This window comes from Macaca mulatta, chromosome 6, assembly GCF_049350105.2.
Source record: "Macaca mulatta isolate MMU2019108-1 chromosome 6, T2T-MMU8v2.0, whole genome shotgun sequence".
NCBI classification, from domain to species: Eukaryota; Metazoa; Chordata; class Mammalia; order Primates; family Cercopithecidae; genus Macaca; species Macaca mulatta.
In genome coordinates, this window is record NC_133411.1 from 76,935,014 (window position 1) to 76,949,284 (window position 14,271).

General features: G+C 39.8%; 1 non-coding gene across 1 annotated transcript; it reads left to right on the top strand.

The window, feature by feature from the left end:
* The first annotated feature begins 913 nt into the window (after positions 1-913).
* On the top strand, positions 914-1,046 carry LOC114679143 (U8 small nucleolar RNA). Its single transcript, XR_003730821.2, has one exon. It is a non-coding gene; the product is annotated as a U8 small nucleolar RNA (small nucleolar RNA).
* Positions 1,047-14,271: the final 13,225 nt, after the last annotated feature.

The window sequence follows — 14,271 nt, forward strand, 5'->3', positions numbered from 1 at the left end:
GTAGTTACATGCTCAACAAATGATTGCTAATAAAAAGAAACAAGCTACGATTAAAAGCTACCAATTATCACGATGATTCTTAAAACTCTGAAATTCCCTCTCACAATCAGAGAGAATTCTTTTTTGCCTTTATCATTTTACTTACCTGAACTTTCCCACCTCTCCAACTTAGCACAAGTGGGAAGCCAGTGCCTAGACATGCTCATAACCTCCAGGTTGCTTTAGCAAGAACTTCAATAACACAGCAAAATGCAATGACCTCATCATCCCAATGTTGCAGAAGTAAAAATCAATGCTACTTAAAAAGCCTGACAATCAATCAAAGTCTAGCCAGATATCCGTGGAAGTCAAACAGACCATATAAAACTCGGATTCACCTAGGGATCTCATTAAAGCTGGGAGTTTTCACTTGGCTTTTTTTTTTCTTTTCAAATATGGAGTCCCGGTGAGATCAGGGCTACATGTCTCCCCAGCAGCTGGCTCAGGAGCACTATTATTGGCTGGATGCCCTCACTGGAATTACCAGTGCAAACGGTCATTCATACGTCAATGTCATCCCACCCTCCCATGGTGACACAGACCTTCTCCTACTGAAACCACATGCTGCTTTAGTCCAAAATAAGCTCTTGAAAAAGTAACAAACACACTTTTTATTTTATTTTGTTTTGTTTTATTTTATGACGGAGTCTTGCTCTGTCACTAGGCTAGAGTGCAGTGGTGTGATCTCAGCTCACTGCAACCTCCGTCTCCTGGGTTCAAGTGATTCTCCTGCCTCAGCCTCCCAAGTATCTGGGATTACAGGCACATGCCACCACACCCAGCTAATTTTTGTATGTTTAGTAGAGATGGGATTTCGCCATGTTGGCCAGGATGGTCGTGATCTCTTGACCTCGTGATCCACCCACCTCAACCTCCCAAAGTGCTGGGATAATCCTTACCTGTTCCTCCTTTGCAGGGCAGATAGAACATGATAACTGGAGATGCATGAAACGTGATTAACATCTCTGTGTAATCGGGACTTGGAACACACTTAATTTCTTTTTAATAGTGAAAATTTTATTGGAGATCATTGAAGCTAAGACTGATAAACACTTGCCCTGGGTGGATTACAACCACCTTTTTTTTTTTTTTTTTTTTTTTTTACTATACTTTGAGTTCTTGGATACATGTGTAGAACGTGCAGGTTCATTACACAGGTATACATGTGCCATGGTGGTTTGCTGCACCCGTCACCCCGTCATCTACATTAGGTATTTCTCCTAATGCTATCCCTCCGCTAACAACCCCACTCCCCAACAGGCCCCAGTGTGTGATGTTCCGTTCCCAGCGTCCATGCAACACACTTAATTTCTATTGCATAGTACTATAGGGGTTACAGAAAGTATAATGTTCAGATAATGCATTTATATTCTATGGACTTCTTTCTAAAACCTTATAATTCAAATATGAATATAAGACAAATCCCCTCCCCGAGCTCAGGTCATTTTAAGAGATAACACCTACTATGGACCACATAATTCTTCAAGGCACTAGAGATACAAAGATGGATAAAGCATGAGCCTGCCCTTCTTCAGATTCTGTGAGACCAGCAGGCACAGATCCCCCTAACTCCAGACCCAGTATCCAAAAAAGACCAACAGGATTAAATATACACCATTGAGTTAATGGGACACACCACTGAGTTAAAACTTTTTTTTTTACTCTAGCAGTAAAGAAAATGACTAAACTCTGGATTATCTACTCCAGAACAATCAACTTAGCGTGGAAACTTACACTACCATGAAAAAAAAAAATGGTTGAACCAGAATAAGAAGGCCCAACGTTCCCAACAGCATTGGCAACCAATTCATTTAGAAACTCAGTAAAAGTCAACTCAGAAGCCCACTTCTTAGCCAACTTCATGTTCCATGCATACGTGGAGGTGAAGGGAACGAGTTTATACATTACAAATTATGTCTTTCAGCTGGGCACAATGGCTCACGCCTGTAATCCTAGCACTTTGGCAAGCAGAGGCGGATGGATCACTTGAGGTCAGGAGTTTAAGAGCAGCCTGGCCAACATGGTGAAACCCAGTCTCTATTAAAAATACAAAAATTGGCCAGGCATGGTGGTGGGTGCCTGTGATCCCAGCTACTTGGGAGGCTGAGGCAGGAGAATCGCTAGAATCCAGGAGGCAGAGATTGCAGTGAGCCAGGATCATGCCACTGCACTCCAATCTTGGTGACAGAGTGAGATTCCATCTGAAAAAAACAAATTTTGTCTTCTTCAGTCCCTCAGGAACACACTCTCATTTCTTTAATTCACCTCCCTATTTATAAGTTTAATATTAATACCCCCCTCCTCAGGTTGTTGTGAGGGTTAAATGAAGCAATATTTTTTTTTTCAGTCTAAAAAAGCACCTGGCTTATACTAGGGACTCACTGAATGATAGCTAATAGAAAATTCAGTACCAGGATCCCCAAAAACAGTGTGACCACAGACACCATGCCCCCGGCTAGCTTCTGGTTTTTCTTACTTTGAAGCAGGAGAAGCAGACTTCTTTCTGTCCGCACCAGCTAGAAAGATCTAAGCTGAGCTACTAGTGCAAGAATATCATGGGGCAACGATTCAACCTTGACAAAAGATCTAGAAACATATCCAACAGAAAACACAAAGATGACAGGAATATCAATAATCTCAACAACTGTAAACAGGTTACATTCCCTTATTAAAAGAACTTTTTTTAAGGCAAGCTCCAGCTATATGCTATTTACAAGAGATGAGTGTAACACAAAATAATGCTGAAAGGTTGAAAACATGCACATGCCCAAAGAGAGACCAAGTGCTATGGTCTGAATGTTTGTGTCCCCCCAAAATTCATATGTTAAAATCATAACCCCCCAAGGTGATGGTATTAGGAGGTGAGGGCCTTTCAGAGCTGATTAGAGCATGAGAGTGAAACCCTCATGCATGGGGTCAGGGCTCTTATAAAAGCAAGCCAAGGCAGACTCCTTTCCACCTCTACCATGTGAGGACGCAGTGAGAAAGCATTGTCTATGAACCAAGAAGCAGACCATTACAGACACTGAATCTGCCAGCACCTTGATCTTGGAATTCCCAGACTTCAGATATGTGAGAAATAAATTTCTGCTGTTTATAAGCCACCTAGTTTATGGCATTTTGTTGTAGCAGCCTGAAGGGACTAAGACAGCAGGCAAATATAGACAAAAAGAAAACAATATAGCAATATTAATATCACCTCAAATAGAATTCAAGGCAAAAAGCTCTATATAGAACAAAGAAAATTGTTTTATATTAAGAAACAGTAGATTCATCAGAATATATAGCAACCATGAACATTTTCACTCTGAATATCATGGCAGCAGATACATAGAGAGTAATTATAACACGTCAAGCACAATTCCAAGGTCATTGCATATAGCAACTCACAATCCTCCCAAGAACCCAGTAAAGTAGATGATGTGATTTTACAGTTGAGGAAATATGTCCAAGGTCTGTCAACTCATGAGAGTGAAGCTGGTATTCAAACCAGGCAGCCTGGTGTTAGCATCAATGCTCTTAATTTTTTTACTATATTCTCTCCAAAAAGTAAAAAGAAGTGTTAGAAATTTTTTTAAAAATTGGCCAGGTGTGGTGGCTCACACCTGTAATACCAGCACTTTGGGAGGCCAAGGCAGGAGGATCGCTGCAGCCCAGCAGTTCAAGACCAGCCTGGGCAACACAGTGAGATCCTGTCTTTTTTAAAAGGAAAAAGAAATTTTTTTAAAAAATTGTCAAACCCATAGGTAGAGTGGAAAAAGTTAGAAAACTATTCCCAAAATTTGTTGTGTCAAGATGACAAAAATAAATATATGAAAGATGTTAATAATACATATTATAAGCTTGAACTCATAGCAAATTATGATCTCTCTAAAAATGAGACACATTCTTTCTAAATGTTTATGAAACATTCATTTAAAATTTAAAATACATAAGGAGAGGCCGGACATGGTGGCTCACGCCCGTAATCCCAGCAGTTTGGGAAGCCAAGGCGGGAAGATCACGAGGTCAGGAGATCGAGACCATCCTGGCTAACATGGCGAAACCCCATCTCTACTAAAAATACAAAAAAATTAGCTGGGCAGGCTGAGGCAGGAGAATGGCGTGAACCCGGGAGGCAGAGCTTGCAGTGAGCTGAGATCACGCCACTGCACTACAGCCTGGGCGACAGAGAGAGACTCCATCTCAAAAAAAAAAAAACATACATAAAGAGAAATCACTTACTAGGCCACAGAAAAATGTCTCCGTAAGTTTCTGCAGGTAGAGTTCTTATAGGGTTCATTTACTGATTAAAATGGAATAAATTCAAAACGTCATTGTTCTAAATAAGTCTGTGTCAAAGAATAAATAAAAACTTAATTTATACATTATTTGAAAATTAACATATGTCGAAACACCAAATAGAAAATTCCATGGGAAGTAGCCAAAGTTTACTCAGGAAAAAAATAATCATATCCCTAAATAGGTTTTTTTCTAAAACAAGAAATGTCTAAAATAAATATTTTTGGCACATTAGACTCAGAAGCTAGAAAAAGAACAACAAAATAAACAAAAGAAACCAATGAATTAGGAAGTTTAAAACAACTAGAATTGTTGAGTAAAACCTAGAGCTAGCTCTTTGGGGGAAAAAAAGGATTAAGGGATGTCTGACAAATCTGACAACACGGAAAAAAGTTTGAGAACACATACACTACATTAGCAATGAAAATATATGTCTAACTACAGATAGGGAAGAGACTACTTTTATTAAAATAATACTATTTATACCCTTATGACAATAATGTCATAAGTCATAAAGTCATAAAGTCAAAAAAACTATTTTCTAAGTTACCACTACTGAAAAAAATTGAAATTGAAATGATCAGTGAAATCTACTCTCCTCAAAACTTCCAGATGTTGGGTTTATTTAAAAAGTCATATAATGCTTTCAAGAACTCATTTCACAAGGCTATTGCAACCCTGATAGCAAAAACTGACAAAGTGAAAAAAGAACCAAAAGTCAAATTCATTTATTAATACATATATATGCAAACACCCTAAATATAATATTTACAAATAGAACCAACAACACATTAAAAGTACAATGCAACACCTTTAGGATTTATTTTAGCAATTCAAGGATAGGTAGTTAGAAAAAAATATGTCAATGTAATTCACTAGATTAATAGATTAAAAACCAGATGGTCATTTTGATAAATGCAGAAAATGCAGTTGATAAAATTCTAAATCCATTCTGGATTAAGCTTATGGGTAAACTAGAAATAGAAGGAAACTTTAATATGATACAGATCTTTTTTTTTTTTTTTTTTTTTTGAGACAGAGTCTCACTCTGTTGTCCAGGCTGCAGTGCAGTGGTGCAATCTCAGCTCACTGCAACCTCCACCTCATGGGTTCAAAGTGGTTCTCCTGCCTCAACCTACCAAGTAGCTGGAACCACAGGTGTCCCCACCACGCCTGGCTAATTTTTTGTATTTTTAGTAGAGACAAGGTTTCACCATGTTGGCCAGGCTGGTCTCAAACTCCTGACCTCAGGTGATCCGGCCAGCTTTGGACTCCCAAGTGCTGGGATTACAGGCGTGAGCCACTGCACCCAGACAGTAACAGTCTCTTTAAAAAGTCACTATTATCTGGGGAAAAAAATTAAGGGGCCCTTCTTTATTAAAAAGAAAGTAGAGATCTAAACACCAAAAGCAATGGGTGAACCTTCATTGAACCTTTGATTTTAAAAAATAAAAGCAGCAACAAAATATATTTTGAGGAGAAAATATGTACCACAAAGAGCAGTAAAAAGGTTAGTATCTCTATCTGATGAAGAGTTCTTATAAATCAGTATTATTTATTTATTCATTCATTTATTTTGATACAGGGTCTCACTCTGTCACCCAGGCTGGAGTACACTGATGTCATCACGTCTCACTCAACCTCGACCTCCCCAGACCCAGGTGATCCTCCCACCTCAGCCTCCTGAGTAGCTGGGACTACAGGAACACCACTACATCTGGCTAATTTACATATTTTTTGTAGAGACGGGGTTTCACCATGTTGCCCAGGTCTCGAACTCCTGGGCTTAAGCAATCTTCCTACCTCCGCCTCCCAAAACGCTAGGATTACAGGCACGAGCCACCATGCCCAGCCATAAATCCGTATTTTAAAAAGACAAGTTATCTCCTCTTGCCCCCAAATAAGTAAAGAATCATGAACAGGACAATTTCAAAAAAAAAGAAATACAAATTGCCACAAAAAAAATATTTTAAAAGTACTTGGCCTGATTAATAGCCAAAGAAATTTAAATTAGAAAAACAATGAAATATTTTTTTCAGTCTCAGATTAGCAAAGATTAAACAGAACAATAATATTCAAAGCTGGCAAAGGTGTAAAAATACTCTGCTGATGAAGTGCAAACTAGTTCAACTTTTGTAGGTCATGAATTAGATAATGTGCAACCAAATTTTTAAATTAAACATAAATATTCCTTTTGATCTAGCTGTTAAACTTCTAGAATATGTGTAAGAGAAATAAGCAAGTAGGTAAAAATGAATCTATATTATTTCTTATTACAGTATTGTTTATAATTTTTTTAATTAAATCTAAATGACCAATTAAATAAGTTGTGCCAGAGCCATATAACCACATACCCTTAAGCACTTGGAAAGAACAAACACTGTAACTCTATGTATTAGCATAGAAAGAAGTCTGAAAAATATTTTAAATTAAAACAGCTTATAGAAGAGCAGGTATGATTTTATTTTAAAAAAAGATACATATGTGCTAATACATGATGCATTTATAGATGCATAGAAAAACTGCTGGAAAAGTATACAACAAATTATAACAGTGGTTTTATCTGTGGGGGTACAATTAAGGGGACTTTCTACTATATGTCTAAAATTTTAGTGTTTTATAATCAGTATATATTATGTTTACAATCAGAAAACTAATACTAGTACATTGCAGAGAGAGAGAAAGAGGGATCCTGCGTTCTCTTTAATGAAGACAAAGTCTTGGCTCCATCTTAATGGGCTCCTCAAGACATACCCAGGCACAGCCACTGGACTTGGGGCAAAAACTCAGCCAGCACTGTGAAAATAAATCTTGCAGTGTAAAGTTCCACACACCTGAGCCTTGAGTCATGTCAGAGATTGGGCCCTCTTTAAGTCATCCTTGTTGCTACTGAAATAACTATTCCACATCTGGGAATGAGAGTACATTCCCCCAAGGAAGCCCCTGTCTCCAAATCTCCACCCTGGTTTACCATCAGCTGAGACTCTTGGCCCCTCCTGGACCATCTGCTCAGCAGACCTCTGATCTGGCTAACAGCTTCATTATTTTTAAACTGTCTCTAAGCACAGATTCAGAAGCAAGGGCAGCAAGAATCTCTCCTAAGTCTCCGAAATAAATCAGTCCCTGTAATCTGCTTCCTGTGGCCCTCTGTGACTACAGCATGATAGGAGGTGTCGTAATCATCATAACATCTTTGCCCTGAGCATCAGTACATAAAAGCAGGTGCTTAGCACGGGGCAGCTGCCAGGTCAATCCAAGCCAGAGGCTAAGGGAGGGCTTTGCCAAAATGACTCTGAGTGGCACAGAGCTATATCTGGGGGCTTCACCACCTGAGGGTGATTCAAGAAACAGGTCCAAGATGCTGGGTTAGCAAGGAAAGACAGACTCTGAGTAATTACGTTCACGACTTGAATGCCGTGTGTAAGTAATTAATAATCTATAAATGTCCTGAGTGCACATATTGAGTTATTCCATCATTCAACACGTGCCAATGTGAATGCAGTTCCTCTGGAGGGTTCATTAACTGGACAGAGTGTCAAGTCAGAGTGAATTTATTTTTTCATTTCTTCCATTTACTTTTACTTTGTTCCCTTCCGTTGTTCATAAATAGAAGTGGTAATTATGGGGGATGGAGGGGCAGCATTTTTCAATTCTTTTGCTGGATATTGTAGGGAAAGGTGGGAGTTACCTGTAATCATCTTGCCAAGTCTGAAAGAAAACTAAGTGAAAGTAAACAATTAGCTGGGAGATTTTGGATTTTCAGGTACTTTGAAAAGCCTAATTTCTAAATACTAGAAAGCTGTTGTTTTCATTGTGCACTGTGTAGATCTGACGCAAAGTGGTCTTTAGGCTGGAGAAATCACTGTGCAGGAAAATTCAAAAGACATAAAACTCCCATATTGCCATGGAGGGCTGCAAGTGCCTGGAGAAAAGTTATCCATATGTAAGTCTCACCTCAGAACACCACCTACTGCCCCAGCATCTCTAAGGATGAGCAGTCAGAAGGACCAGGGAAATGAGACTGGGTTCTAAGAAAAATGGAACACTAGAGAGATGAATAGATGGAGGGAAAGATGGATGGGTGAACAGATGGATGGGTGAATAGATGGATGGATGACTAGACAAATAGAAAGACACAGACACATGGATGGATAGGTATGTAGGTGGCTTCCTCCCTCCCTCCCTCCCTCTCTCCATGCCTGTCCAAGCAAAGACCAGGGGATGTCTCCTACCTCAGAGAAAGAGGGAGCCATACTGCTTCCCAGGACCAGTTCTCCTGTTGGCTTGATCACACTCCTTCTGCCTCCTCCCAAATCTTATTCCTCATCTATCCCATCTCAATTAATCTCTCTCTCCACTAAAAATTCATCTTACAAATACCTTCAGTTTTCCTGCAGGCTGATAGGTAGGTAGGTAGGTAGGTAGGTAGGTAGGTAGGTAGATAGATAGATAGATAGATAGATAGATAGATAGATAGATAGATAGATAGATAGATAGATAGATAGATATTCCCCCAACCAGCTTCTTGTCAGGCCAACTTCAATTTCATTCCCTCACAGGCTTCTTCTGGACAGAGTTCTCCACATCCTACCATCTATGCTCAGTCACCTCCACCCACTGCAACTTGGGGCCCATCCTCCACTCCATGCTCCTCAAAGGTCTCCAGCCCCTTTTCCCATCCTAAATCCCATGGTTTCCTCTCCTTGAAATATCTGAACCACATTATCTGCCTTGAAGCTTTACTCTTCTGTTTCTTTCTTTCCACATCTCCAGCAATCTTTCCTGATTCACTCATTCTTCAATTTATTCAATAAATATTTATTGAGAACTTATTTTGTTCCAGGCACTGAGCTAGAGATGTAGGGAACACAAAATGACCAATTCCTAGACCTTACTCTCAAGAGCTTAGAAAGAGAGCTAGTTATGTATGCAAGTGAGTTACGATAACACAGGATCAATGTAAACATTCATTCATTGATTCAAAAGGATTGCTGAGCACCTACTAGGTGCCAAGCACAGTTCCGAGAACTAAGGATACAACAATTAACAAAACTGATAAAGATTCTTCCTTTATTAAGTATATACTAATGGAGGAGAAAAACACTATATGAGTAAGATATAGAGTGGGTCAAAATATAATGTGTTATGGAGAAAAATAAAGTATGAAAGGAGCATAGGGAGAGGCCTGGTGGAGGGAGGGTTTGCAGTTTGCAATGGATTGATCACGGAAAAGCTTGCTAAGACAGAGACATTTGCACAAAAACTTTGCTGGGCATGGTGGCTCACGCCTGTAATCCAGGCACTTTGGGAGGCCAAGGCGGGCAGATTACCTGAGGTCAGGAGTTCAAGACTAGCCTGGCCAAAATGGCAAAACTCTGTCTCTACTAAAAATACCAAAAAAATTAGCTGGGCTTGGTGGTGGACACCTGTATTCCCAGCTACTCGGGAGGCTCAGGCAGGATGAATTGCTTGAACCCAGGAGGTGGAGGTTGCAGTGAGGCAAGATCACGCCACTGCATTCCAGCCTGGGCAACAGAGCAAGACTCTGTCTCAAAAAAAAGAAAAAAAAAAAAAAAAAAACAACTAGACAAGGTAAGGGAATAACCCTTGTACATATCTGAGGGAAAGATTTCTGGCCAGAAGGAGCAGCAAATGGGAAGGCCCTGAGGCAGGGGGGTGTCCAGTGTCCTGGGACAGTGAGGAAGGTGAGAGTGGTGAAAGGCGAGGTCAGATGTGTAGGGCGGGGGAAAGGCAAGCGTGTAGGGCCTGTGGTCCCTCAGAGGTCTGGGAGTTCCGCTCTGCATGAGACAGGAAACCACCAGACAGTCGGAACAAAGGAATAACATGATCTGAACTACACGCTGAAAAGATACCTGTCCTGCGTGTAAAACAGACTCCTGGAACACAGGCAGAAGCAAGGAAACCCACCACAGTCATGCAGGATAGAGTTGGGGGTGGCTCGGAGCAGGGGAAGTGGTGGAAGAGATACAAAATGGTTGAATTTGGGGGACATTTCAAAGGCAGAACTAACAGATTTAGTGCTGGATTCCAAGTGAGAGCTCCGCGGAGGTAGGAGCCAAAGAACCCACCAAAGTGCCCCCGAGACAATCGGCTTCAAATGCCTGCCAGCCCAGGTTCCACCGCCAGATGACAACATCGCTAGTCAACTAAGGCCTTCCCTGGCTGGACCCCTCTCTCCCTAGCCCTTCCCACCTTCTCCCTGAAAGATGATCCAAAATCGTGGCCTCATTCTGCAGATGAGGGAGGAGGGGTATGATGCACGTTGGAGAAAAAGAGAAGAGGCCAACCAGGCCTCATTTTGCACAGTGCCAATGGCCAACCTTCAGTTGGCCCAAGCTGGGGGAAGAGAAGAAGCATTAACATTGAATGAAATTACTGATTATATTTTTACACTGGCCTGGACATGCTAACAGGAAGACCTACTGTTAACTAAAAGTGGCCAGAGGCATTCAATGATTTGCCCTAAATTTTCTTTCAATTAGGATCAGGAAAAAAACTAGGTCCATGGAATAAATGTCAAGGGACAGAAGACAAAAATACAGTTTTTATTATAATAAAGTCATGCTAACTCAATGAAACATTTACTTTGGGAAGTCAAGACCGAAATAGTCAACAAAAGCTCTTATGGAAAGGCTGGTTTAAAAAAAAAAAAAAAAAAGGCAACCTTATATCTAATTGATGATATATACTGCCAACCCTAAGCTGAGCTTGCAGGAGCCCTTCTTTTAGGGTTAAATCTTCAGTAAAAGACACAGTCCACAGAAGAAGCCTCTCTCTCTCTGTCTCTGAAACGAAACTGCTAGAAGCTGGCAGGAAAACAAAGGGTTCTGTTGTTTTTGTTGTGGTTGCTGCTGGTGCAGTGCTGTTGTTCAGTAGAAGTCCTTAGGTTTTAGGAAGCAGAAATCCTGTGCTGAATTTATGATTTGAATAGATACTTCCAGAGTGAAGGTAATCCTTCATTTGACATTTCTTCACTTAGTTGTTTTTTCCATATTGTTCACATCGAGCCTTGCCATTTGATTTATTCTGACCATAATGCACTTGTACATTTGCTGTTTTGATTATTATCTCATACTTAAAGCTGAGTTGGCACTTTCTTCCAGGGCCTTCATTTCCAGGGGCTTATAAATTTCATGAACAAATTACTTTTTATTTATCAACCCCTTCCTCTGCCCAGCAGTGAATTTTTTGGAAGGTTGGCAAGGAATGCACACATACTATTTTTTAAATGAAACATCCTAACGAAAAAGGCTGTGGTATTTTAGGAGGAATAAGCCAAGATAGTCCTTTCTTTTAAATTATTGCATTACTCTAAAATAAAGAAATAAATATAATTTAGGAAACATAATATAAAGCAAATACATGTGCTAGTCTCCAAAAGCAGAATGAATTCCTTGGAGGAGGTACTGTGTCAGGATCTCATTTGTTCTGGTATATAGCTTCTAGGCTGGAATGTTTCCAAAACAGTTATAATTCCATAACCCCATCAAGTTATGCAAAAAAAAGTTGATAAGTTTATTATGATTTCAAGAATGACATTTGACTTACATAGGAGCGAGAGGCTGTCAGACTCTGGATTGACAGCATCCTCCATCAGCAGCACTGTAAAAAGATATTAAAGTCACCACAAGGGGGATAGGGTTGGTGCACATGAATAAACTCCAAAGAAGAACGGATTCAACATTTACTTAGGCTATACAAAACAAGCATTATTATCCCCACTTTGCAGAGAAAGATATTGAAATTCAGAGAGGCTGAATACCTTGCCCAAGTTCACACAGTCGATGTTACAGCCTGGATCTAAACCAAAGATCTCTCTCTCCAAAATATTGCATTTTAATTTTAGATAATATTTTTTAACCTTCTCATCCTTCCCACCAAAATACACTATCCATCCTTCTAAAAATCAGAAAACTGGCCAATTTGGGGCGTACAGTAAATACTAAAAAGGCTGAAAGTCAAGAGTGTAGATGGTTTGATTTCTGGATGATGATTTTGGAGGTAAAAAGCACAACAGAGTCCAGGAGTCAGGAAATTCTGGGTTCCCCCCCCATTCCACCTCTCCCCTCTGCCGGTCATCTCAGCCACTCGCCAAACACCTGAGAGTCCAGCCTGAGAAGAATCACTTCCATTCGTTAAAAAAGGAAACCGAGAAACATCGATTGCCCAGATTTACACAGTAAATGCTATTCTGACTTCTTAATAACTAGACAATGGTAAATTTGAATTAACCTATATCCAGAATTCTAGATCTCATAATTATCTGGTGCTAAGGAAATTCAGCCAAAGAGAGAATCCCCAATGATGTCTGTAGTCACAAAAAAAGCAGCACCCATCTTTAATGGTATATATCCTGAAATTCTACCAGATAACCAAAAAAAAAAAAAAAAAAAAATCCCATAAAGCTAAAACAAGTAGCTCTAGGCACTAAAATAAGAAAATATTTTTAACAGTGCTATGAAGCCAAACTTCAATTATAAGAATATTGAAGATTTTTATTGAGGAAAAGAAAACACCCTAGGAGATTTCAGTTTTTACTCAGTATCACTTCTGCAAAAAGGCAACTACATTATGCTGTTAGCAATTGCACAGGCTGCACTCCACTTCCTTGAGGAAAAAATGAGGAATTGGGCTCATATAAAAACATATGCAAGAAAGTAAGTGTCAAGATTTGTCTGGGAATATTACACATTTAACCTAAAGTGGGAGTCTAATGTTCACCTTAGCTTCCCAATAGGAACCCCTTTCTTTTTTTTTTTCTTCAGCTTTTAAGTTCTGGGGTACATGCACACAAGATGTGCAGGTGACATAGGTAAATGTGTGCCATGGTGGTTTGCTGCACAGATCAACTCATCACCTGGGTATTAAGTCCATCATTCATTAGCTATTCTTACTGATGCTCTCCCTCCCCCTACCTCTTCCCCAGAGGCCCCAGTGTGTGTTGTTTCCCCCAACCCCCTGTCCATGTGCTCTCATCATTCACCTCCCACTTATAAGTGAGAGCATGCCATGTTTGGTTTTCTGTTATTGAATTTGTTTGCTGAGGATAACAGCTTCTAGCTCCATCCATGTTCCTGTAAAAGACATGATCTTGTTCCTTTTCACGGCTGCATAGTATTTCATGGTGTACATGTGCCACATTTTCTTTATCCAGTCTATCATTGATATGCATTTGGGTTGATTCCATATCATTGCTATTGTGAATAGTTCTGCAATGAACATACATGTGCATGGGTCTTTATAATAGAATGATTTATATTCCTTTGGGCATATACTCAGTAATGGTATTGCTGGTTCAAATGGTATTTCTGCCTCTAGGTCTTTGGGAATTGCCACAAGGTATTCCACAATGGTTGAACTAATTTACACTCCCAGCAACAGTGTAAAAGCATTCTTTTTTCTCCATAACCTTACCAGCATCTGTTGTTTCTTGACTTTTTAATTATCACCATTTCGACTGGCATGAGGTGGTATCTCACTGTGGTTTGGATTTGCATTTCTGTAATCATCAGTGATGTCGAGCTTTTTTTCATGTTTCTTGGCTGCATAAATGTCTTCTTTTGAGAAGTGTCTGAGGAACCCCTTTCTTTGGGGAATTCCATACTGTTTGAGTTTTGGTGTGGGGAAAAGATGGACAGTCTCCCCTAGAGGAGCTGAAAATGTCATAGTCCCTTGCCACGTGGGCACATTCGAAGCAAAGGTTCTGCCGATCAGAGAACCGCACGAGACTTGGTACAGAAAATTCTCTCGCGCTAAGCGATTTTAATCTTTCTTTTCTTCCTCTCTGTGTCTTCCTCTCTCTCTCTTCCTCCCTCTCTCATACTAGCAGCAGCAGCAGTAGCTGCAAGGCAAAGCTCCTTTGATATATATATATATATATATATATATATATATATATATATATATATATATATATATATATATATATCT